The sequence below is a fragment of the Oncorhynchus mykiss genome, chromosome 9 (genome assembly GCF_013265735.2).
Source record: "Oncorhynchus mykiss isolate Arlee chromosome 9, USDA_OmykA_1.1, whole genome shotgun sequence".
Classification (NCBI taxonomy): domain Eukaryota; kingdom Metazoa; phylum Chordata; class Actinopteri; order Salmoniformes; family Salmonidae; genus Oncorhynchus; species Oncorhynchus mykiss.
This window is the reverse complement of record NC_048573.1, coordinates 28,957,166-28,981,408: the sequence shown is the minus strand read 5'-3', so window position 1 is coordinate 28,981,408 and position 24,243 is coordinate 28,957,166. Positions and strand designations below refer to the sequence as shown.

Genomic DNA, 24,243 nt, shown 5'->3' with positions numbered 1-24,243 from the left:
GATTATATCTGCCTGTTTCTCCCCTCTGTTTCTCTTCCCCCTCTGGAATCTCATGATATCTCTACAGTCTTGTATCTAGTATCTCCCTCCCTCCCTTCAATCTTTTTTTTCCTTCTCTCTCTCTCTCTCTGGGAATCTTTCGATATCTAACCCCCCCCCCCCCCCCCCATCCCCCTCTCTCTCTGTTTCTCTTTTTTCCCTCTCTGGGAAGCCATGGGTATCCCATCGGTCTTGTCTCATTTTACTCCCCGTCATCAAAACCCGAACTGTAGCATACCTGGGGCAGAGCTTCGCCTTCGGGGAGCAGGAAGACCCTCGTCTGAACTCCCACAAGGCTCTGTTCCCGGTGACCCCTGACCCTGCCTTGTTAGAAGAAAATCCTCCATAAAAAAAAATATAAAAAAACTTAAACACCATTTATATGGCAGCACCACTTGGGGGGGAAATGGGGGGAGAAAAATTAACTAAGCACTATGTGGTTCTTTATTATATTATCTGATTATCTTCCGTCAGTGTGAGATGTTGATTGGCTCCAATTAGTGTTCCAGCATCTGCACAAGGTGTCTCACGTTGCTTTATCCCTTATTGTCATGACGATTACTTATCTGTCTGGCAGACGGTCTTATCCGAAGATGGGGTGGAAGGAGGGGCTGTGGCTTCCAATGACAGATGTGTGTGTGTGGGGGGGGGGAGGGGTAACCTCTCCTGGAAAATATATCTATTTCAAATGCCTGGGGAGGAGGAGAGGAAAAGGGGGATATTGCAAGGCGATTGCTGCGCTACACTGTACTGTTGTCAGCATCTATGAGAATGGACAGTCAAAATGAGCTTCCTCTTACAATGGGCAAGTATATAGCAAGTGGAATTGGTTAGGGAAGCCATACTTTACTATTAGAAAATCTCATATTAACTATTTTTCTCCATCTCCCCGACTATATTCTTCCACACTCTCGGCCCATTGTGTGAAATACTTCCTCTGTCGGCTTTTCCAATCGAGACACAATTTGCTGGATGAGATAGACCCCTGTGTCTGGCCATATCATCCCAGCGCGGTGGTGGAAGAAATTGAATTTTCCTATGAATATGTGATTGGCTGGGATGTGGTCTCAGTATTCACGGAGTTGTGCTAATCCACGGCGGGGAACATAAACACAGCCGTGACGGTATGGCGCTAACACCGGCCAGCAGCTGCCGTCACACACACCCCAGGATGAAATGCACGCACACAAACACACACACACACACACACACACACACACACACATTGTACATACATACACACGAGACGGGAGGCAGCAGCTGTGTTTGCCTGTGTGTGTCTGTTTGTGTATGCCTGTCATTGTGTTAGCGTCGCGTGTGTGCACACGTGTGTGTGTGTGTGTGTGTAAGTGCACACGAGTGAGTGTGTGTGTGTGCTATTTATGCTAGACTTATGATTAATATAGTCGTTTGGGACTCTTGTTCAGACATGCTCGTGCTCTCTGTCCACTCATAGACCTTTCGTAGACCACTTGTGTTCCCACAGTAATTCAATCCCATACCCAGCTATCCCATTTGGTTCCTTGGAAGTTGTGAGAATGTATGTTTTTGGTTTCATGTTCGTTGTGGGCATGAAGCCATACGTTTCCTGACCGGTTAAACAATGTTTTTAAACATTCTGAGAACAGAAGTGAACGTTTTACTCTGGTTCCTTAAGTTTTCCTCTGAGGTTTTATGAACCTTTTGCTGCAGTGGGCTAAATCAGGGTCACACAGTGTTTCTTTGTAGTCTTAAAAAAAAGAATACTTTGAAAAAAAAGAAGGCACATGTACCATGTCAGATACAGAGTTGAAATGTATTACATTTTGAGTTTTCATCCCAATATTACACTTTATATACATCACAGAAGACTGAAATATAACTCAACCGTTTGACATAGAAACACCAGATTTTGTGCATTTAAAAAAACAACATATGTTTATTAATTATGACAAACATTCCACCCATGAGGCCACTAGAAGGCGATTTGGTTATTTGACTGCAGGAACGGGCTAACGCACAGAGAATGAAAACTATATGTTATTTTAAGGTTTTTGAATAACGTCCTTAAAACGTTCACTGAATGTTCCAATAAGACTTTTAATAACAGTGCCAGCTTATTTTGGGGTGACCCTTTTTGAACTCCCATGTACAGATAGAACCCATGGAAATTCCTTTAAATGGAACCATGAGGAAACCTGTAGGAAATGTTACGCTGAAGTACTGAAATTCCCACAGAAGAACAATGTTTCTTAAACTTCTTGGAACAATTTGAGAACATGACTTTAAATAGAAGCACGAGGAAATCTGTAGTAAACATTATAGTGAAGTTCTAAAATTCCCACAGAAGAATGTTGTTTCTTCACATTCTCAGGAACAATTTGAGAACATGACTTGAAAATAGAACCATGAGGAAACCTGTAGGAAACGTTATGCTGAAGTAGAGGAGAGTGGGGTAAATGGAGACATTTTTTTACATTCAGCATCACTCCATTATGGAAAATACAGCATTCTATCTAACAAAGATATCTACATATATTTCAAGATATTGTGTATCCCTGGAAATAATCAGAATTCATTTAAGCATTACAATTTTGAAAACATAACTTGTGGTCTCTTGGCACAATTTACCCTGGGTATGGGGAAAGTTGAGCCATGGGACATGACAAGTCAAGCTGCCTACACATTTCTGTAATGAATGAAATATTACCATTATCTTTAAAAAAAAATGTAACCAGGTTTGCATCCAACATTTTTATGTGACTAAAGTACATTGGATGTAAAAAAAAAAAATCATTACAGGCCTGATAGAAACAGCAACTTTGTCGGTAAACTTTCCAAATGTTGACAAAAACTAAATATTTTTGTGTCTGTAAAATGTTTTGTGCGATAAATTGTGGTGGAAATGCTTTTATGCGCAAGTATTGATAAGATTAAAATCATGTTGAAGTAAACTTGGAGTCACACAATGATATGTTGTCAAAGTTGTGGGAAGGTTATATGCTAAATAACCATCGGACAACCACGCTCTCACCTAGCTCTAAGAAACACATTGTTTTCAGAACATTATGTTCTAGCTGGTTAGTGTCTGCTTGGCTAATGCCTATCATATATTTATCTTTATGCTAAGTACCTCTTGAGTTTGCTCATTGGCGTCTCCACCGAGCACTTCAAACCACTTCCTTTGTAGCACCTGTGCTGCTGCAGAAAAATGCTATAATTCTCAGATTTATTTTAGGGAAGCAGTAGTGAGTGTACTGCAAGGCGAGCTAATACCTCTGGGCTTGTCTCCCATGTCAGGCAATGCTACGGAGTATGAGTCTCTCTCTCTCTCGCTCTCTCGCCTGCTGCCATATCCTCCACCACACACACACACACACACACACACAGTCACTGTGGAATAACACCTGTGAGTCAAACTCAATGGATCTCCCCCTCAGCACCAGCTCAGCTTTGTTCATAACTGAGTGGGTTTGTTATTTACAACCATATTTCTCTCTCTCTCTCTCTATCTTTCTCTCTCTCTCTCTCTCTCACTCTCACTCTCACTCTCACTCTCACTCTCACTCTCACTCTCACTCTCACTCTCACTCTCACTCTCACTCTCACTCTCACTCTCACTCTCACACTCTTTGTCTCTTTCCAGCGCTTCACAGCACTTTACAGCGTCTGTCCCTCAAGTCAAAACGGAGCCTTCAGGAGTTAGCTCTATTCTCCGTCCACCCGAGTGACCTTTAAAACTTATCTCGTAACAATGGAGAGGCATTCACTGTTTGCCAGACTGTATGCCACTCAACAGGGCAGTTCTGATAGCCCTGTAATACCACTTGACTTCAGCGATTGTAATAAGGAGCATCAGCTGTCATCAGCCACGCCTTTCCACATGAATAACCGGATCCGTTTCCTTTGTAGCAGATCTGTGTAATATGATAAAACTGTGGATATTAGAACCTTCCTGTCACTCTATATACCGAAGGGCAATGAATCTCCTCACTAGGCTGGAATCTTGTCTGTTGACTAGAATTTATTCCATGTGACCCCTCGGTAAGTTTTCCTATATCAGGTATCTGAATCAAACCCGGGTTCAAAACCTTTAGCTGTGTGTGATTGAGCTCACCTGGCGCAGTGGAACCAATTGGAGTAGTCACAAAAGGGCAAACTCAAGCTAATTCAAGCACACACTCTTGAACCTAGGTCTGGTCAGAATGGTGTAGGCCCGCTGTTGCGTGTGTTAAGTCTGACCATGCGTAAGATTGCAAAAAGTCCTTTTGACATAGTCAAAAGTTTTACAATCCCCCTCCGACTGAGACAAAGCACGAGGAGTCCTTGGAAGAAAGTGAACTCCGATCCCGACCAAACCCAACGACTGAAAAATATACTCAAATCATAATCCAACGACTTGAGACATTATGAGGAAAAACTCGAAACAGCCGGATGACACCATATTTGATGGGCCTCTCAAGTGTAACTAACCACACGCCCTCTGAACTGGATCCAATACTGGGTTCCCCTTTTTACATTCTCTCCCATCGCACCACAGATCTTACCCTCTCTCCCTCCTTTCCTCCGGATCTATCCCTCCTCCCATCCTGACTTCCATTGTGTCCGCCCAGAGCCCCTATACCTACCCAGACAATAAAATGTAACCTGGCACGTCTGAGAGCCAAATGCTTGGGGTAGAGAAAAGATTGCACCGATGCCCACACACACAAGAAAATAAGGGGGGGGGGGGGGTAAATCTGATAATGGCTTCCTCTGCAGAATATAGGCTTCTTCCTGGGAGCATTGTGGCACAGCACCCTATTCATCTACCAGGCTTAGGCCCTGTCCTGTAATTACATATTCTTCATGAGGTTATATCAGTGGAGCCTGGGTATATGAGAATGCTGGTCAACAGACATAGGTGTGGGATGTTTAGAAACAAGCTCAAAAAGGTGGGTTTTTGTACCACCCCCCCCCCCCCCCCCCCCCCCACCCCCCACCCCCACTCCCCCACCCCAGACCAGATAGGAGACATGAGGGAGCAGAGGAATGGAGCAAGAGAGAGGGCTTCCTTGTTGTTTGTCACAGAGATAAGAGTGAAAGAGGCCATCAGAGGAGTGTACAGTATCATTGAACCAACAGCTATTGTTTGGCCAGTTTCTCACCCCACATTACATTGTTGCCCACTGTTCCTGAATCCTGGCACAGAGGACTGAGTGTCCATGCCTTTCTTCTCAGTCTTCTCATGATCCCCTTGGCTGAATGAAATAACATTACCTATGAAATGTGATCACTTCCTGATACGGTGGTTGTTTCTATATGGCACCCTATTGTATTGCACTACTTTTGACCGGGGCCCATAAGGCTAGCGAATAAAGTGCCATTTGGAACTGTCCCTATGATCTATGAGAAGTGCAGACTGGCAACTAATTATTTTCGCAAAGATCTCCCAATGCACGAGTTAGTAAACTCAAGTTAGGATTTGGCCATATGTATGTAGAGTGTAATTAAAATGGCAACACTTCGTAATCGCTGTTGCCTGCGGTTATGGCAAATGTCTTCATTTGCCTTGGTGGTTGCATTGTCTACAGAAAGGTGAACTAAGGTGCTTTCACCCTCAGCCGGTTGAGGGCCTCCTGTCACGCTAGCCCAAGGGGCTGGATATCTGACTCCCCATTCACAGTGATCCACTCCCACGACTCCTTATGTTGGTGTGTGTATGTTCGAGAAAAGAAATATAAAAAATGCATGTACTCACTACTGTAATTTGCTCTGGATAGGAGTGCCTGCTAAATGACTACAGAGCGTGTGTGTGTGTGTGTGTGTGTGTGTGTGTGAACATTTTGAGGAGCTCAGTCAATCGGCCTGAGAGAGGAAAACACAAAGACTTTCTTTCTATAGTTCCTGAATGGAGGAATTCTCTGAAGCTCTTTCCCAATTGGGCAAATGGTTGTGGCAGCTCCCACAACCTCCTCTGTCTGTTCTTTTCCCCCACACAGATATGAACGCAAGCACGAACACACACACACACACACACATTTGTTTTTACTATCCTTGTGGGGACCAAATAATTGATTCCCATTCAAAATCCTACTTTCACTAACCCTGACCCTAAACCGAACCCTTAACCTTAACCTTAAATCAAATGTAAAAAAATGTTGGCCACATGCGCCAAATATAACTGGTGTGTGGACTTGACCCTGAAATGCTTGCTTACGAGCCCTTTGCAACAATGCAGAGCTTCAAGATTAAATCAAAGAGTGACACAATTCAAATAAAATACACAAGAATGGAGCTGTACACAGGGAGTAGCAGTACCAGGTCAATGTGCAGAAGTATGAGGTGTTGGAGGTAGATGCGTCATCAGGATGGATCAGGAGAAGAGTGAAGTGAAGAACAAAGCAGCAGCAGCGAATGATGAGTGTAGAATGTGTGTGTGTGTGCGAGCGCGCGCGTGCGTGTAATGTGTGTGTGTGTGTTGTGTCGGTCTGCGCGTTGTGTGTTATGTGGGTGTGCGTATGTGTAGGGTATGTGAATGTGTGTGGGAGTGAGTGCGTATGTGGTTTGTATATATAGTCCAGTGCAGGGGTAGGCAACCCTGTTCCTGGAGTGCCACAGGTCCTGCAGGATTTTAGTCCAACTAGGCACCACACCTGACCAACTAAGCTTAATTGATCAGTTCAGTGATTGCCTAAATTAGAATTGAGGGACCAGGGTTACTTACCCCCGGTCTAGTGAATGTGTGTAGGGTCAGTGCAAGATAGAGTCAGTGCTGGTAGTCTGAGTACCATTCATTTACTATTTAGCATTCTGGCTATTTAGCAGACTTCTGGCTTGGGGGTAGAAGCTGTCTCGGAGCTTGTTGGTCTGAGAGACGATGCTCCGGTACCGTTTGCTGGACGGTTACAGAGTGGACAGTATATGGCTTGGGTGGCTGGAGTCTTTGGCAATTTTTTGTGGCTTCCGCTGACACCGCCTGATAAAGAGGTCCTGGATGGCAGGGAGCTTGGCTTGATGTACTGGGCCGTCCACACCACCCTCTGCAGCGCCTTGCTGTCAAGGGTGGTGCATTTGCCATACCAAGCAGTGATGCAGCCAGTCAAGATGCTCTCGACGGTGCAACTGTAGAACGTTTACAGGATCCGAGGTCCCATGCCAAATCTTTTCAGCCTCCTGAGGGGGAAGAGACGCTGCCGTGCCCTCTTCACGACTGTGCAGGTGGGTATGGACCATATTAAGTCCTTCGTGATGTGGACGCCAAGGAACTTGAAGCTCTCGAATCGCTCCACAGCAGCCCCTTAGGTGCGTGCTCTTCCCTATTTCTCATATAGTCCATGATCAGCTCCTTGGTCTTACCGACGTTGAGGGAGAGGTTGTTGTCCTGGCACTACACTGCTAAGTCTCTGAACTCCTCCCTGTAGGCTGACTAATCGCCCAGGGTGATCAGGCCTTCCACCGCTGTGTCGTCAGCAAACTTGATGATCAAATCAAATCAAATTGTATTGGTCACATACACATGGTTAGCAGATGTTAATGCGAGTGTAGCGAAATGCTTGTGCTTTTAGTCCCGACAGTGCGGCAATATCTAACAAGTAATCTAACAATTCCACAACAACTACCTTATACACACAAATCTAAAGGGATGGAATAAGAATATGTACATATAAATATATGGATGAGCAATGACCGAGTGGCGTAGGCAAGATGCAGTAGATGGTATAAAATACAGTATATACATACAGTATGAGATGAGTAATGTAAGATATGTAAATATTATTAAAGTGGTATGATTTAAAGTGACTAGTGATCCATTTATTAAAGTGGCCAATGATTCGATTCTGTATGTAGGCAGCAGCCTCACTGTGTTAGTGATGGCTGTTTAACAGTCTGATGGCCTTGAGATAGAAGCTGTTTTTCAGTCTCTCGGTCCCAGCTTTGATGGGCCTGTACTGACCTCGCCTTCTGGATGGTATCGGGGGGAACAGGCCGTGGCTCGGGTGGTTGTTGTCCTTGATGATCTTTTTGGCCTTCCTGTGACATTGGACGCTGTAGGTGTCCTGGACGGCAGGTAGTGTGCCCCCGGTGATGCCCTCTGCTGGGTGCCGTACCAGGCAGTGATACAGCCCGACAGGATGCTCTCAATTGTGAATCTGTAAAAGTTTGTGAGGGTTTTATTTGACGAGACAAATTTCTTCAGCCTCCTGAGGTTGAAGACACTGTCTGTGTGGGTGGACCATTTCAGTTTGTCCGTGATGTGTACGAGAGAGCCATGTTTCCGTAAAACAGAGAATGTTACAATCTCAGACGTCTCTCTGGAAGGCAACCCTTGCCCTAATTTTGTCTACCTTGTTGTCTAGAGACTGGACATTGGTGAATAATATACTCGGAAGCAGTGGGTGGGGTGCAGCCTTCGAAGTCTGACTAGGAGGGGCTGGTGTTGGAGTCATGCGTGGCCATGAATTTGTGGGTGAACAGCGAGTACAGGAGTGGACTAAGAACACACCCCTGATCCCTAACTTTAACCCCAAACCCCTTTAAAGCTAAACCTCACCCTAGTTTTTTAGTTTAGTTTATTAACTCTACCATTTAAAAAAACAAAAAACACACATGCACATGAGTAAAATCATGGAGGATAACACACAATAAAGTCTGGGACATATTTCCATTGTGGTCCTCTTGAGACAAGATGGCTAGACAAGATCGAACACAGTTAAACACAGTATGGCAGTGAAATAGATGTTCTTCTATGTTTTGGCTTTATTATCTCATCATTCCAGTTACATCATAGGGGTTATTCATACGGGCACAGAAGACATAAAACAGGTTTTTTACTTTATGTTTAAAGCTGCCGAGAGAGGACGTTGTTTTTATAGTCAGAGGCAACTCATTCCATTCTGAGGCTCCAGTATACAAGAAAGTACCTTTCCCAGCATTACTCCTGAACCTGTATAATCACACATAAGCAGCACCTGCTGCTACGATTGTGTGCATCCCTAACACAACAGGAAAGTAATAACTTAGATATCTGGGCGCAGGATCATAAATACTCCTGTAAACCAAACCTAGTCTGGGACACCCTAGCCTCAACAGGCAGCCAGTTTAGTTCCTGAAAGCAGCTCCTGCCTATGTGTGCCTAGACTCACCTTCAATACTACCCTGATCAGATTATTCTGGGCTATCTGGAGCTTCCCCTTCGTAAGTTTAGATAAGCCCCCAAACCAGGAAGTACTAGCGTAGGCAAAGTGGCATTGAATGAGGGCAGTGGCTAGCACTTTCATGGAGTCCTTATCAAGCAGCTTGGACTTTCTAGCCCAAAACTTCCCTAGCACTTTATTGGCCATGTTCACACCTCCCAAGCTTCCATCAAAGATACATCCCAGGTAGATAACAGAGGTTTAAGTAGTCAGCACCTCACCCCATATCTCCACTCTGATTTCAGAGGACCTACCCTAACCCCAATTGTAACCATATCCCTAAACCTAACCCCTAAGCCTAAAATAGCCTTTTTACTTGTGGGGACCAGCGAAATGTCCCCACTTTTGCCTTGTTTAACTATCCTTTTGAGGACTTCTGGTCCCCACAAGGATAGCAAAACCAAAAACACACACTCACACGCCACACACATCAGGTCCCATGAGCTCTGTGTGATTTCAAATCAACAGCGATCACAGCAACGGGATGTCAACTGATCGAATTCTGCTCATCCTCCAAGTCCCAGTTCCATTCGCGCAATTCCATGGTAATGGGATTACACTTTGACTCAGATTTTTCACTTTAAAATGTATGCCAAAAAACAAACATTGATTTCAAAGTTTAACAAACCACACAACTCTATGCACAAGGACAACTTTGACCATATTTAAACAGAAAATGTCACAAAAACACATTTACTGGAAGAACTGTGCAGAAGCAAAGTTTGGTAACAGAATTACGGTAAAATCGGTCAGTTTTTTTGTGACACTTTCCAAAAACTGTTATCTGCTCCAAATTAAGATGTCTGTACAAAGAATGGGGTGTCTGTGTTACGGTGCGTGAATGAGGACCCAAAAGCGAATTAACGTAAACAGAGCTTCTTTAATAACAAAACAAACGTAGGCTCAGATGGACCGGCAGATTCCGACAGGACAGGACAAGGTTGCAGCAAACATGACGATAGTCTGGTTCAGGCATGAATAACACAAACAAGAATCCGACAAAGACAGGAACAAAAACAGAGAGAGATATAGAGGACTAATCAGAGGGAAAAAAGGGAACAGGTGGGAAAAGGGGTGACGAGGTAGTTAGGAGGAGACAAGGAACAGCTGGGGGAAAGAGGGGGAGAAAAGGTAACCTAATAACGACCAGCAGAGGGAGACAGGGTGAAGGGAAAGGACAGAAACAAGACACAACATGACAATACATGACAGTCTGCTATGACATGACACCTTGTGTTTGAGAAAATGTATTTTGATCATTGAACTACAGTAGGTGAAGTGGATTTACAGCCAGTAACTGAATTATGGTAAATGAATTACATCATGGGTACCTGATCTGCACTATACAGAAATGCATAATTATGGATATGAATACCATTCTCTTCAAGGTGATGTATCCTGAATAGGTACACAAAGTTAGAAATTATTATCTTATTTACCCAAATTTAGCATATTTGGGTAACACCACCACATTTGGTTGGTCCGAACCAGACCAAATTTGTACCAATCATAGACGTCTATATTTCACAAGTTTGGACATCACAGTACAGCACAGTAGAGTAGAGCACAGCAGAGTAGAGCACAGCAGAGGAACAGTACAGTAAAAGTACAGTCAAATCAAATCAAACTTTATTTATATAGCACATTTCAAACATGAATGGAACGCAATGCGCTTTACAGGAACAAACATAAATAAAAAACAAGTGAAAATAAAAACATAAATATTTATTACACAACAATCATAAGAGGATAAAAAACGAAATAATAATAATAATAATAATAATAAAAACTGAAAGACTAAGCACCCTAAGGAAAAGCAAAAAATAAAAAGGTGTGTTTTAAGATTTTAAATATGTCCACAGTTTTGGCCCCCTTTAGGTGCTCGGGCAGACTGTTCCAGAGGCACGGGGCATAGTAACTAAACCTATCCATGCATCTTGGTCCTAGGCTTTTGGATAGTTAAAAGGTCAGTGCCAGAGGACCTGAGATACCTACTGGGTACATAACTCAAAAGCATGTCTGATATGAATTGGGGTGCAAAACCGTGGATTGATTTAAAAACCAACGGAATAATCTAAAACTCACAGGTAGCCAGTACAGAGACCTTAAAACCTGATGTAATGTGTGCTCTTCATCAGGTCTTGGTCTGTACCCGTGCTGCAGAATTCTGTAGGTTTTGCATTTGACCAATGGCTTTTTTGGGTAGACAGCAGAGCATTACAGTAGTCAAGCGTGCTTTTAATAAAAGTACGGATGAGTCTCTCTATATCAGTCTGAGATAGAAACGTCCGTACCTTGGCAGTGTTCCTCGGGTGGTAAAAATATATTTTGGTCACATTCCCGATTCGAAATTGAGTTCAGAATCCAAAATGACACCTACATTTTTTACCTGGTGTGTGATTTAAAATGTGCTGCCATATTCTCTCTCTGTACTTTGGCTCCAATAATAAGTACCACGGTCTTGTCTTGATTTAGCTGGAGGAAGTTGTGAGTCATCCAAGTATTTAAAAAAACTAATACAGTCGAATAATGTATCTGTTGAACTAAAATCTTCCGGCGACACAGACATGTGAAGTTGTGGATCGTCTGTGTAGCAGTGAAAATCAATGCCTTGCTTTCTGCTGCAATGGGAAACAAATATAACCTGAACAGTACCGGACCCAGAACCGAACCTTGTGGAATACCACATGTGCAGTGGCGTGTAATCATGGATGCCAAGGGAAGTCAAGATTCTTCCCCAAAAAATACCAACAAAAAAAAACAATAATTTATTTTGTCTCTCTGTGTTTCATACATTTCCTTTAATTCGCAAGAGGCTGAATGTATTTCACCGGAGAAAGCATTTGAGCGAATGAAACAGCGCCCCCTCTGTCTCAGTATGTTTAGCCCTTCTATCTGATGCTGTCTGGTCAAAAATAGTATGACATTGTTGTCGTTCGTAGCATTGAATGCAAGGGAAGCCAGCGAGCATTTGGCCTACCTTGATGAAAAAAAAGTATAAAATAATAGCCAGTCAGCGTTGAGGTAAACTGAGTGAGCTCATCTGTGAATGGTCCTGGCGCACCAAAAAAAAAGCATCAAGGGAACCCAGTTTAGATTCGGCTTCACACCAATCACTTCACATGCCAAATGTCATTGACAGAAAAAAACTAGATCTCTTGTTGCATCTCGTGTTGTTGTCCTCTGGTGGCTAGCTAGCTGGATAAAATCGTTCATTTCCTAACTTAGCCTTGGATGGAGATAATGATTTGGACTTGTGGTTTTGCTCAATTCTCCGTACTGGTAACGCTATCTACCAAGAGAGTTCTCATCTATATTATTAGTAGCCATCTATTTACCACCATAGACCGATGCTGGCACCAAGACCACACTCAACCAACTCAATAAGGCCATAAGCAAACAAGAACATTCTCATCCAGAAGTGGTGCTCCTTGTGGCCGGGGACTTTGTGCAACTAAAGGGAAAAAAACTCTAGACCACCTTTACTCCACACACAGAGATGCATACAAAGCTTTCCCCCGCCCTCCATTTGGCAAAACTGACCATAATTATATCCTCCTGATTCCTACTTACAAGCAAATACTAAAGCAGGAATTACCTGTGACTTGCTCAATACGAAAGTGGTCAGATGCTATGCTACAGGACTGTTTTGCTAACACAGACTGGAATATGTTCCGGGATTCATCCAATGGCATTGAGGAGTGCCCTCAGATGAACCATCAAACAAGTAAAGCGTCAATACAGGGTTAAGATTGAATCCTATTACACCGGCTCTGACGCTTGTCGGATATGGCAGGGCTTGAAAACTATTACGGACTACAAAGGGAAACCCAGACGCGAGCTGCCCAGTGACGCAAGCCTACCAGATGAGCTATAAATACCGTTTATGCTTGCTTCGAGGCAAGCAACATTTAAGCATGCACAAGAGCACCAGCTGTTCTGGATGACTGTGTGATAACGCTCCCGGTAGCCGATGTGTGCAAGACCTTTAAACAGGTCAACATTCACAAAGCGGGGCCAGACGGATTACCAGGACGTGTACTCAATGTATGCGGACCAACTTCTTCACTGACATTTTCAAACTCTCCATGACCGATTCTGTTTCAAGCAGACCACCATAGTATAGTCCCTGTTCCCAAGGAAACTAAGGTAACCTGCCTAAATGATTACCGCCCCGTAGCACTCACGTCGGTAGCCATGAAGTGCTTTGAAAGGCTGGTCATGGCTCACATTAACAACATACTCCCTGATACCCTAGACCCACTCCAATTCGCATACCGCCTCAACAGATCCACAGATGACGAAGTCTCAATCGCACTTCACACTGCCCTTTCCCACCTGGACAAAAGGAACACCTATGTGAGAATGCTGTTCATTGACTACAACTCAGCGTTCAACACCATAGTGCCCACAAAGCTCATCACTAAGCTAAGGACTCTGGGACTTAACACCTTCCCCCACAACTGGATCCTGGACTTCCTGACAGGCCTCGCCCAGGTTGTAAGGGTAGGCAACAACACATCAACACGTCTGCCACGCCCCTCAGGGGAGTGTACTTAGTCCCCCCCTGTACTCCCTGTTCACCCACGACTGCGTGGCCAAACATGACTCCAACACCATCAATAAGTTTGCTGACCACACAACAGTGGTAGGCCTGATCACCGACAACGATGAGAGCCTATAAGGTGGAGGTCAGAGACCTGGCTGTGTGGTGCCAGGACAACAACCTCTCCCTCAATGTGAGCAAGACAAAGGAGCTGATCGTGGATTACTGGAAAAGGTGGGCCAAACAGGACCCCATGAACATCGACAAGGTTGTAGTGGAGAGGGTCGAGAGTTTCTAGTTCCTTGGTGTCCACATCAACAACAAACTAGAATGGTCCAAACACACCATGACAGTTGTGAAGAGGGCACGACAAAGCCTTTTCCTCCTCAGGAAACTAAAAAGATTTGGCATTTTTACTGTTTTATTTCACCTTTTTTCCCCGCACTATTGGTTAGAGCCTGTAAGTAAGCATTTCACTTTAAGGTCTACACCTGTTGTATTCGGCGCACGTGACAAAAACTTTTTTATTTTATTTTCCGCCTTCAGAGACTGAATAGATTTGGCATGGGTCCCCAGATCCTCAAAAAGTTATACAGCTGCACCATCGAGAGCATCCTGACCGGTTGCATCACCGCCTGGTATGGAAACTGCTCGGCATCTGACCATAAGGCACTACAGAGGGTAGTGTATATGGCCCAGTACATTCCTGGGGCCAAGGTTCCTGCCATCCAGGACCTATATATAATAGGCGGTGTCAGAGGAAAGCCCAGAAAATTGACTCCAGTCTCCAGTCACCCAAGTCATAGACTGTTTTCTCTGACATGTGGACTGACGATTTTAGAAAAATAGGCACGGTGGGCTTCTGGTTTATCTCCCTCTAAAAACAGAAATAAATCATTCTATATAACAAACTGGCTTTATTTTCAAATTAGTAAGAATGTCTCACCACATGTTCAAGAATGGCTTTTTTTCCTTTATTCAGATTACAATCGCTCACTTTCGGTTATTTGAAACGAAATCATCCCCGAAATATCGTCATTATTTTAAAAAGCAATAGAAAGTCGGTTGGAATTTCAGTTTTATAAAATAAACTTGTATGTCAGCCCTGCATTAAAGGCCAAAAATTGGTTCAAGAAAATTGTGATCAATAAAAATATTTACCAGTTTAATTTAAGGACCAAAACAGTTACAGCCGTAGAGATTGCAAAAAAGTTGGGAAGAGATTTTCGATGTAGCAATTCCATGGCACATGGTTTATGAATTGACACGCAATTGAAAGTTTATTGTAACCTACTATATTATAAGTCCACGCCAGTTTCTTCCAGGGTTAGGACTGTAACCACCAAAGGACTTGAAAATGAGCCGGAACTGAGAGGATCACCGAAACTAAAGGTATTTTTGTTTCAGTGCATTTTCTTTAAAAACATGTATATAGCCTATCAATGTGTAGGTATACTGTGTAATAACATCGATAATTGTGTACTAAAAACGTGAATGTGCTTTTGCAGAGCGTACAACCATACCGACACCCATCCGTGGAGATCAGTGGACAAAGGGCTGGACAACAGGCTGCACTGAAAAAACACATGGTTCCCAAGAAAGCGGTTAGTTTTGCTCGATTCTTAAAATGTGTTTCTATACGCAGCATTGTGTGTTGGAGTCACTTTTAATTCTTAATTGATCTACCGTTTCTATCATAGGCCACTGTAATCAATATGGGGCTCAGGGCGGAACCATTCTGTTCATCTGACGAAGGTGCACATGGATCAGTCAAACTTTGAAGACCGAGATCGAGTCATTGAAGGCAGACCAGCAGAAAGAGCAACATTCTCAGAGGGCAGAGATACGGGCGACAGCTGATGCATAGGTCCAGATCCAGGCGGTATTGGCGGAGAGTCAGGATGGCGCGTTGAAGAGGGCGAGGAACGAGATGGAGTCACAATCTGTGCCAGGCACACCAGTGAGCTCTGGAACTCCACCTCTGACAGGCAGTCACGTACGTGGCAGGTTCAATCGCTTTATTGTTGAATTATTTAAGGCTCCTTTCTCTTCTCTGTGCGGGAGTTCTTTTAAGATGAACGTAGGCTAATGAAGGCAACAAGTTGCTTCTGACTGGAACACCCTAAGTCATCCACTTGTTATAATAGGATTTGAAACAATAGCCTACCTGTGTGTGGTCAACTATTTCACCACTGTTTTTGCGCTGCTCTGAGACAAGCATGGGGACTAGTCTTGATATAAATCAATGAGATTTTTTATTTTCACTGAATCTCCGTTTGGGTATTGGTTAGCCTACAATTAGGGTGTGGAAAAATTAGGATTATTTGTTGCTGTCCGTCAATGATTCCCAACCAAATGTGAAGAGCTTGAGCAATGTTGACAAAAAACCATGAATATGCATGTATATGTTACTCTAAGAGGTGTGCACAATCTCACATTCAATGTCTATCTGCAGATTTTGTGAGTTTTTTGTGTGGCTTTACCATGTTTACTATGTACTGTATGCTATGTGTACTTGTTAGACTGCACAGTAGCCTTTTTTTTTACCATGGTAGATGCTGTGTTTTTGGTTGATGGCCAGTATTAAAAACTGTCATATGCATTTGTGCATTCAATCGCTTTATTGTTGAATTATTTAAGGCTCCTTCTCTTCTCTGTGCTGGAGTTCTTTTAAGAATGAAGTAGGCTAATGAAGGCAACAAATTGTTGCTTACTGGAACACCCAAAGTCATCCACTTGTTATAATCGGATTTGAAGCAATAGCATACCCGCGTGTGGTCAACTATTTCAGCACGGTTTCATGCTGCTCTGAGACAAACATAGGGACTGGTCTTGATAAATCAATGAGATTTTCTGTTTAGGTGACTTGCAGTCACCTAGTAGCCTACTCCCGACCGGCCACGTTGTACAGCGGCAACTTTTGAAAGCCAGTCTCCGCTTCCCCCGCACGTTAACAAAACTTTTTCTCTCTTTCTTATTCTCCTATTCTCTTCTCGCTAAATAAAAGTTAGTGTAGTTGCCCACATACTTCCCACCTTTCCCTCAGCTATACATCCACGGCTCTTCCTATAGCATCTGCCTCCATCTAATCCTTGTTCAGTGTTACTGAATCAGGCGCTGTCTGTCAGATGTACAATTTTTTGTTTTTCTTGTCATAGAAACAGCATTATATCAATCAAATTAATTAAGCTACATTTCTTAAAATCAATCCCATATACTATGTTCTTACAAAAAAAAAACAGTCAAATGCTTCTCAAAGATGCCCTCTGGTGGTCAAACTAGCACTAACTAGCATGAATGGCAACAATGACTGACACTTAAGTAATGTGCCATAGAATTCTGCGGCAGCCTGCAAGCTGTGCTGCAGTACGATGCAATTTTTAAAGGAAGAACCACTGTACACAGAAATCAGAAACATGGACAACCACATAATTTAGCTTACATTGGATTGGACTAAATCGTTTTTGGTATCTTTTTGTTGTCACTGTATTAGACTAAGCATAGTTGATGAGATGTTGTTGAAATGTGGAAGTTTAAATGGTGCTGGAATAGTGGAGGCAGTGCCTGTTTTTTTCGTGACTTGCGGTAACTCTCCATAAATCAATAGTAGTTTAGTAGTCTGAAAAAGTCTGAAACATTAACTTGCTTGACCATGCTGTAGGTCATGTAACTGTTTGGTACATACAATGTGTTTTGTGGACTTCACCAGACAGATGTTTCTCTACGGCTGTAAGGCATCAAAAGGTGAACATTTTGAAAGGGGGTAGTGACTTTCTTTACCTACTGTATATGCCAAGTTTCTCTCTCAGAATATCATAATGGACCTGCTTTGACTTCCTCCACTTCCACTCTGCCATTCTGCAATTAGTCTTTAATTGATTTGTTTCCTCACTCATCCAATGGGGGCTCTCTGTTTGGATGTGACTTTTTTCAACCTCACATGAGCTATGGCATCAATGGTTGCCCTTCATTTGCTATTAAAGTTATCAACTAAATCGTCACAAGAGGAAAGCAGAATACGTGATGGTTTGTTGTTCATACACTCAATAAAATCTGTAGCAACTTCAGAGGTATGATAGTGTTTCTTAATAATGTGTTCAGTGTTACCCTGAGCTATGGGCAACAAGGTATTAAAAAAGGAGTGATCAGATAAAGCAGCATCAACAATAGAGGATATGTCAATAGAAAGCCCCTCGGTAATAACCAGGTGCAGAGTATGGGTTATTGGTGGACCCAGTAGAAAGCCCCTCGGTAATAACCAGGTCCAGAGTATGGCTGTGGTTATGGATGGGTCCAGTAACATGTTGGATAAAGTACATAGAGCTCAAAAGACTCATAAATTCAATAGCAATCAACTTTGCACTCAGTAATGAGGCCATTCACAACTACGGTTTTACTAGTGATTGCTCTAACATTTGAAAGTGCCATATTCAATGAGTGTGGGCCCCTTGGGCATCTGCCTAGAGGTAACCAAAAGTTAACAACCAAATTATTAACGTTACAACCACATTTTCTGACAGCCTCCAATCTATCAGAATGGTAGGATGTGACAGTTTGTATAAAGTCTCTAGAAGGTGGAGTTAAAGGAACATCAATTAGGTTACTCACAATAACCATAGTGCCATTTCCAAGGAAGTTGATATGCTTTCCAAGTCCTCTGTTGATTATTCTGACAGGGAGGACCTGAGCACTACCAGACCCTGTCTTCAGTCTCTAAAATCAAATTTATTTTCAAATCAAATTTATTTATATAGCCCTTCATACATCAGCTGATATCTCAAAGCGCTGTACAGAAACCGAGACTAAAACCCCAAACAGCAAGCAATGCAGGTGTTGATGCTCGTTGGCTAGGAAAAACTCCCTAGAAAGGCCAAAACCTAGGAAGAAACCTAGAGAGGAACCAAGCTATGAGGGGTGGCCAGTCCTCTTCTGGCTGTGCCGGGTGGAGATTATAACAGAACATGGCCAAGATGTTCAAATGTTCATAAATGACCAGCATGGTCAAATAATAGGTCTGGGACAGGTAGCACGTTCGGTGAACAGGTCAGGATTCCATAGCCGCAGGCAGAACAGTTGAAACTGGAGCAGCAGCACGGCCAGTTGGACTGGGGACAGCAAGGAGTCATCATGCCAGGCAGTCCTGAGGCATGGTCCTAGGGCTCAAGTCCTCAGAGAAAGAGAAAGAAAGAGAAAGAGAGAATTAGAGAGAGCATACTTAAATTCACACAGGACACCGGATAAGACAGGAGAAGTACTCCAGATATAACAAACTGACCCTATCCCCCCGACACATAAACTACTGCAGCATAAATACTGGAAGCCGAGACAGGAGGGGTCAGGAGACAGGGCCAAACAGGCAGGATATAACCCCACCCACTTTGCCAAAGCACAGCCCCCACACCACTACATCTTCAACCACCAACTTACCATCCTGAGACAAGGCCGACTATAGCCCACAAAGATCTCCGCCACGGCACAACCCAAGGGGGGGGGGGGGGGGGGGGGCCAACCCAGACAGGAAGATCTCAACCCACTCAAGTGACGCACCACTCCAAGGGACGGCATGAAAGAGCACCAGTAAGCCAGTGACTTGTAATAGGGTTAGAGGCAGAGAATCCCAGTGGAAGGAGGGGAACCGGCCAGGCAGAGACAGCAAGGGCGGTTCGTTGCTCCAGAGCCTTTCTGTTCACCTTCACACTCCTGGGCCAGACTACACTCAATCATTTGACCCACTGAAGAGATGAGTGTTCAGTAAAGACTTAAAGGTTGAGACCGAGTTTGCGTCTCTTACATGGGTAGGCAGACCATGCCATAAAAATGGAACTCTATAGGAGAAAGCCCTGCCACCAGCTGTTTGCTTAGAAATTCTAGGGACAATTAGGAGGCCTGCGTCTTGTGACCGTAGCATACGTGTAGGTATGTACGGCAGGACCAAATCAGAGAGATAGGTAGGGGCAAGCCTATGTAATGCTTTGTAGGTTTAGGTTAGCAGTAAAACCTTGAAATCAGCCCTAGCCTTAACAGGAAGCCAGTGTAGGGAGGCTAGCACTGGAGTAATATGATCACATTTTTTGGTCCTAGTCAGGATTCTAGCAGCCGTATTCAGCACTAACTGAAGTTTATTTAGTGATTTATCCGGGTAGCCGGAAAGTAGAGCATTGCAGTAGTCTAACCTAGAAGTAACAAAAGCATGGATTAATTTTTCTGCATCATTTTTGGACACAAAGTGTCTGATTTTTGCAATGTTACGTAGATGGAAAAAAGCTGTCCTTGAAACAGTCTTGATATGTTCGTCAAAAGAGAGATCAGGGTCCAGAGTAACGCCGAGGTCCTTCACAGTTTTATTTGAGATGACCATGTACAACCATTAAGATTAATTGTCAGATTCAACAGAAGATCTCTTTGTTTCTTGGGACCTAGAACAAGCATCTCTGTTTTGTCCGAGTTTAAAAGTAGAAAGTTTGCAGCCATCCACTTCCTTATGTCTGAAACACAGGCTTCTAGCAAGGGCAATTTTAAAACAGTTTCCAATGGAAGGGTAAATCAGAGACATTCCTGTCACTGCAAAGTTTCTCCAGGCACTTGTTTAGGGCAACGAGTTGGCTGGCAAGTTCCGAACCCCTTCGATAGCACGAAAGGGGGCCAGAGATAATTATTCTCTTCCCTGTGCTAGCGAGGGTGTTTAAAAAAAAGGTTTGTAGTTCTCCCCCAGATCCCCTAAAGCGAAGATTGTTAAATTCTACGTGAGTGACGTTGGTGTCAATATTGGAGTAGTCGGCCAGAACCGTGGGCAGGGAGGGAGTTGGTGTCATGGACACCTGCTGCTGGTTGACAGTGGACCTTGGTCGGACCACAGTCTGTAGGCAGGCCAAAATCTCTCACCATTGAGCTGCCCACTATGATGGTGGTCGTGATGGAATCGGATGGGGAAGGAAGAGGGGGGGGTGGAATGGGACTGCCTTGGACAGGAGGGATGGAGGCTTCGAGCCAGGCTAGCCTGACTCTTCGCACATGCAATAGCGGATGGCATCGGAAACCCCAGGACGGTGGAAAATGGACCGAGACCCTTCTGTCTTAAGTCAGTGACCTGCTGAACTGTGATGGCCGTGGGGGAGGGTGCCACTGGTATACTCCCAGGATCCCTGCTGACTCCCAGGGCTGGTAGGTCCGTCTAAAGTGGGCCAAATCTGTTTGATAGCTGGATCGGATCTTCTTGGATAGATGAAGTGTGGCCAGAATCCCTGCCCGATTTCCTACGCCTTGTTAGTGTCTAGTCTCCCATGGGCCGCCGAGTTGAGCTTAAAATCGGTCTGTTGGATTGGGATAGATCAACGCCGCACGGCACATCGACAGCTTTGCTATAGGATGCATTTATAACCGAGATTCAGTTTGCCTGGGCTACAGCAAGGTCAGTGTGCTTTGAAAGCAGGCTATCCTTTTCTCCCAGCCGAGTGAGCAGCCGGAGGATCTCTTCCCTAAACTGCTTGATGGTGGTGCATTTAGGGCAGACAAATCCCTGTACATTTTTCAGTTTCACTTTATCGTCATCTAGTGATTGTGTGGAAATCATCTTGCACCTAAAGCATTTGTGCCCAGCTGTGGATAAAAACACCTGTGACATAGCACTGCCAGCGTTGGCCTGCTCCGTTTTCATGACGGCTAGCAGCTAACTGCTACTTCACAGGATTCCAGAATACAAACTTGCGGTCCCAGACTAACCGTTACAGATGTTTTGGTAATTCCGCTTCCGATTTGGTAACAGAATTTCAAGTTTTAACAATTCAACTTATTCATAAATACACATGACATCAGTAAAAACATGAACTAATTGGTAGGACTACCTTTACATGTTACTTCTGTGAACTTTCACTATCCTCGCTCTACTTAAAGATACAGTATGTGGGTTTTTGGTAACAGAATTACAAGGCACATACAGAAGGCAAATTATTTCTCCAAAACTAAATGTAAGTGTTGCTATTAGTTGGCAGGGGTCTTTACTTCAGCATTATTGTGTTTTGATGTTTGACCAGAAATCAAGTACTTTTCTTTTTCCAAATGTTTAGGATGGGAAAAAGGTTCAACTAATTATACATGCCTTAATGTAGATTGGTATCTTTCATTTGACACCCAATTTGACATGCTCCTATGAACTTCACATGTTGGTGCTCATGGGTCCTTTTAGATGGAAATGCCCACTCTGTTCTTAACTCGCCCCTCCTTATCCTTCTATGGGCTCCACTGCTCAACCACTCAGGGCTCTGGGTTAGTGGAGGAGACCTTTCCCAGATAGCAGTTCCTCTATGGAGCCTTATATTGTTGTGACCTCCGAGTGACTGCAGGCTCTCCAGTGGAGTGATCCTCTCTGAAACTCTCTTTGTGTGGCTGTCTGAGGGGTTGGAATGGGTGGGATTCAGGCTGAAAATGAAAGTGCAAGCTGCAGGCTAGTAGATGGGGAGGGAGGCTCCAGAATGTACTCCCTTTGAAGACAGTCTGACCCTGGAAGTGGAGATGTGAAGACCAGTGAGAGGTTCTATGGTGATGTATAGGGTTCTGAAGGGCTGGGTGGAATACAGACCAGACATCGGGCCTTTAGTGTAAGGTGCCGTCTTTCACATGGGACGTTAAACGGGTGTCCTGACTCTCTGTGGTCACTAAAGATCCCATGGCACTTATCGTAAGAGTAGGGGTGTTAACCCCGGTGTCCTGGCTAAATTCCCAAGCTGTCCCTCATACCTTCACAGTCACCTAATCATCACCAGCTTACAATTGGCTCATTCATCCCCCCTCCTCTCCCCTGTAACTATTCCCCAGGTCGTTGCTGTAAATGAGAATGTGTTCTCAGTCAACTTACCTGCTAATATAACGGTAAGAAAATAAAAAAAATAGGGTCTTTAGTAATGACCCACTGGAACTCTGTTGATTTACAGGGGACTGGGTCAGCTGAACTCGTTTTTCCTATGACCATTTTAGTGAATTTGGCCTAATTTGAGGGGAAAAGAACATAAAATAAACATGGACAGATGTTTTATGGATAGAACATTTCTAACTCTTACTCTCTTTCTCTGTGTGTATGTATTGGTTGATGTGGGGTAAGGATGTTAGGGACAATATAGGATTAATCACAGTAATTGTTTGTCAAAATAATAATTGCTTGACTAAAATGTAATTTTTGTAATGCCAATCCTGGTTATAGGTAAGAATCCTTTGTAAGAACTGGTTACATTATTACGTGTATTATTTGTTAATTGTGGAAATAAGTTAAGATATGCACAATTTATATATATATATATATATACAGTATATATATATATATATATATATATATATATATATACTGTATATATATATATATATATAAATTGTGCATATCTTAACTTATTTCCACAATTATATATATATATATGTGTATATATATATATATATATATATATATATATATATTTTTTTTTTTTTTATATATACAAAAAAAGATATATCGGGATTGGAAATGATGCAGACAGTTACATTGACGTAAGCCTCAATCTATATAAAAATGTTGACATCCTTCGAATTGAATAATGCAGAAAAGTACCTTAATATCTCAAAGGAGTCAACCAGCTGTATGTCTTTATGAGTGACAGTGGAGAAGGAGTTGTGTCAACTAAAGCAGACTGGGTTATCCTGCGGGGAAATCACAAAGGGCCAAATGTCAAGAGGTGTTCCAGCTGAATCATCTTCAAGAATAAACCCCAAAGGTGTGGGACTTATTCCATATGTCTCTGTGCTTGGGATTGTTTGTGCTCTCTGGATTCTACAGTACACATTGCAACGTTGGCAGAATGTTTTCTTCTGGCCAGCGTCTGGTAAATCAAAGCACTCAGCCTGTAGTCTGTGGTGATTGGCTTTGATGAGTGGTGGTCTACATGCAGCGAGTAGCTTTCTATGTCAGAGGCTACAGCCTTGACCTTTTTAACTAGACAGTCCAGCAGAGCTCTCACAATGCACAGATTGACTTCACCATGTTCCCGAGTGGTGCAGTGGTCTAAGGCCCTTCATCTCAGTGCAAGTGGTGTCACTACAGACCCTGGTTTGATCCCGGGCTGTATCACAACCAGTCGTGATCGGGAGTCCATAGGGTGGAGCATAGTTGGCAGAGTGTCGTCCTGGTTAGGGGAGGGTTTGGCCGGGGTAGGCCGTCTTTGTAAAATGAGAATGTGTTCTTAACTGACTTGCCCAGTTAAATAAGGCTGAGAAAAAATGAAACTGATATTTGTAGGTACTTTATTTAAGTAAAATGAATCAGTACCTGATTATTGGATCATGCAGGGATCAACTTACAGTGGTTGCTCCACTAAAAGTTTGGTGATTATGCTGCGGGATTTAGAGGTAATTTGTGGTTACGGTACCCTGCATCTCCACTTCATTGCTCCAGACCAGCGCAAGGGGGAGTTAGAGCACTGGTTAATAAATGAATGGGTAACATAAACCTAAATAGAAACTGATAATTGTGCACGACTTCAGTAT

At 43.4% G+C, this 24,243-nt stretch overlaps 1 protein-coding gene and 1 long non-coding RNA gene across 7 annotated transcripts in view; both read left to right on the top strand.

Moving 5' to 3' along the window:
- Window positions 1-24,243, top strand: part of LOC110531879 (VPS10 domain-containing receptor SorCS2) — a 325,985-nt gene that overhangs the window by 11,815 nt on the left and 289,927 nt on the right. The window lies entirely within an intron of this gene.
- On the top strand, window positions 14,453-16,965 carry LOC110531880. Its single transcript, XR_002474770.2, has 3 exons — window positions 14,453-15,132; window positions 15,249-15,344; window positions 15,441-16,965. It is a non-coding gene; the product is annotated as an uncharacterized LOC110531880 (long non-coding RNA).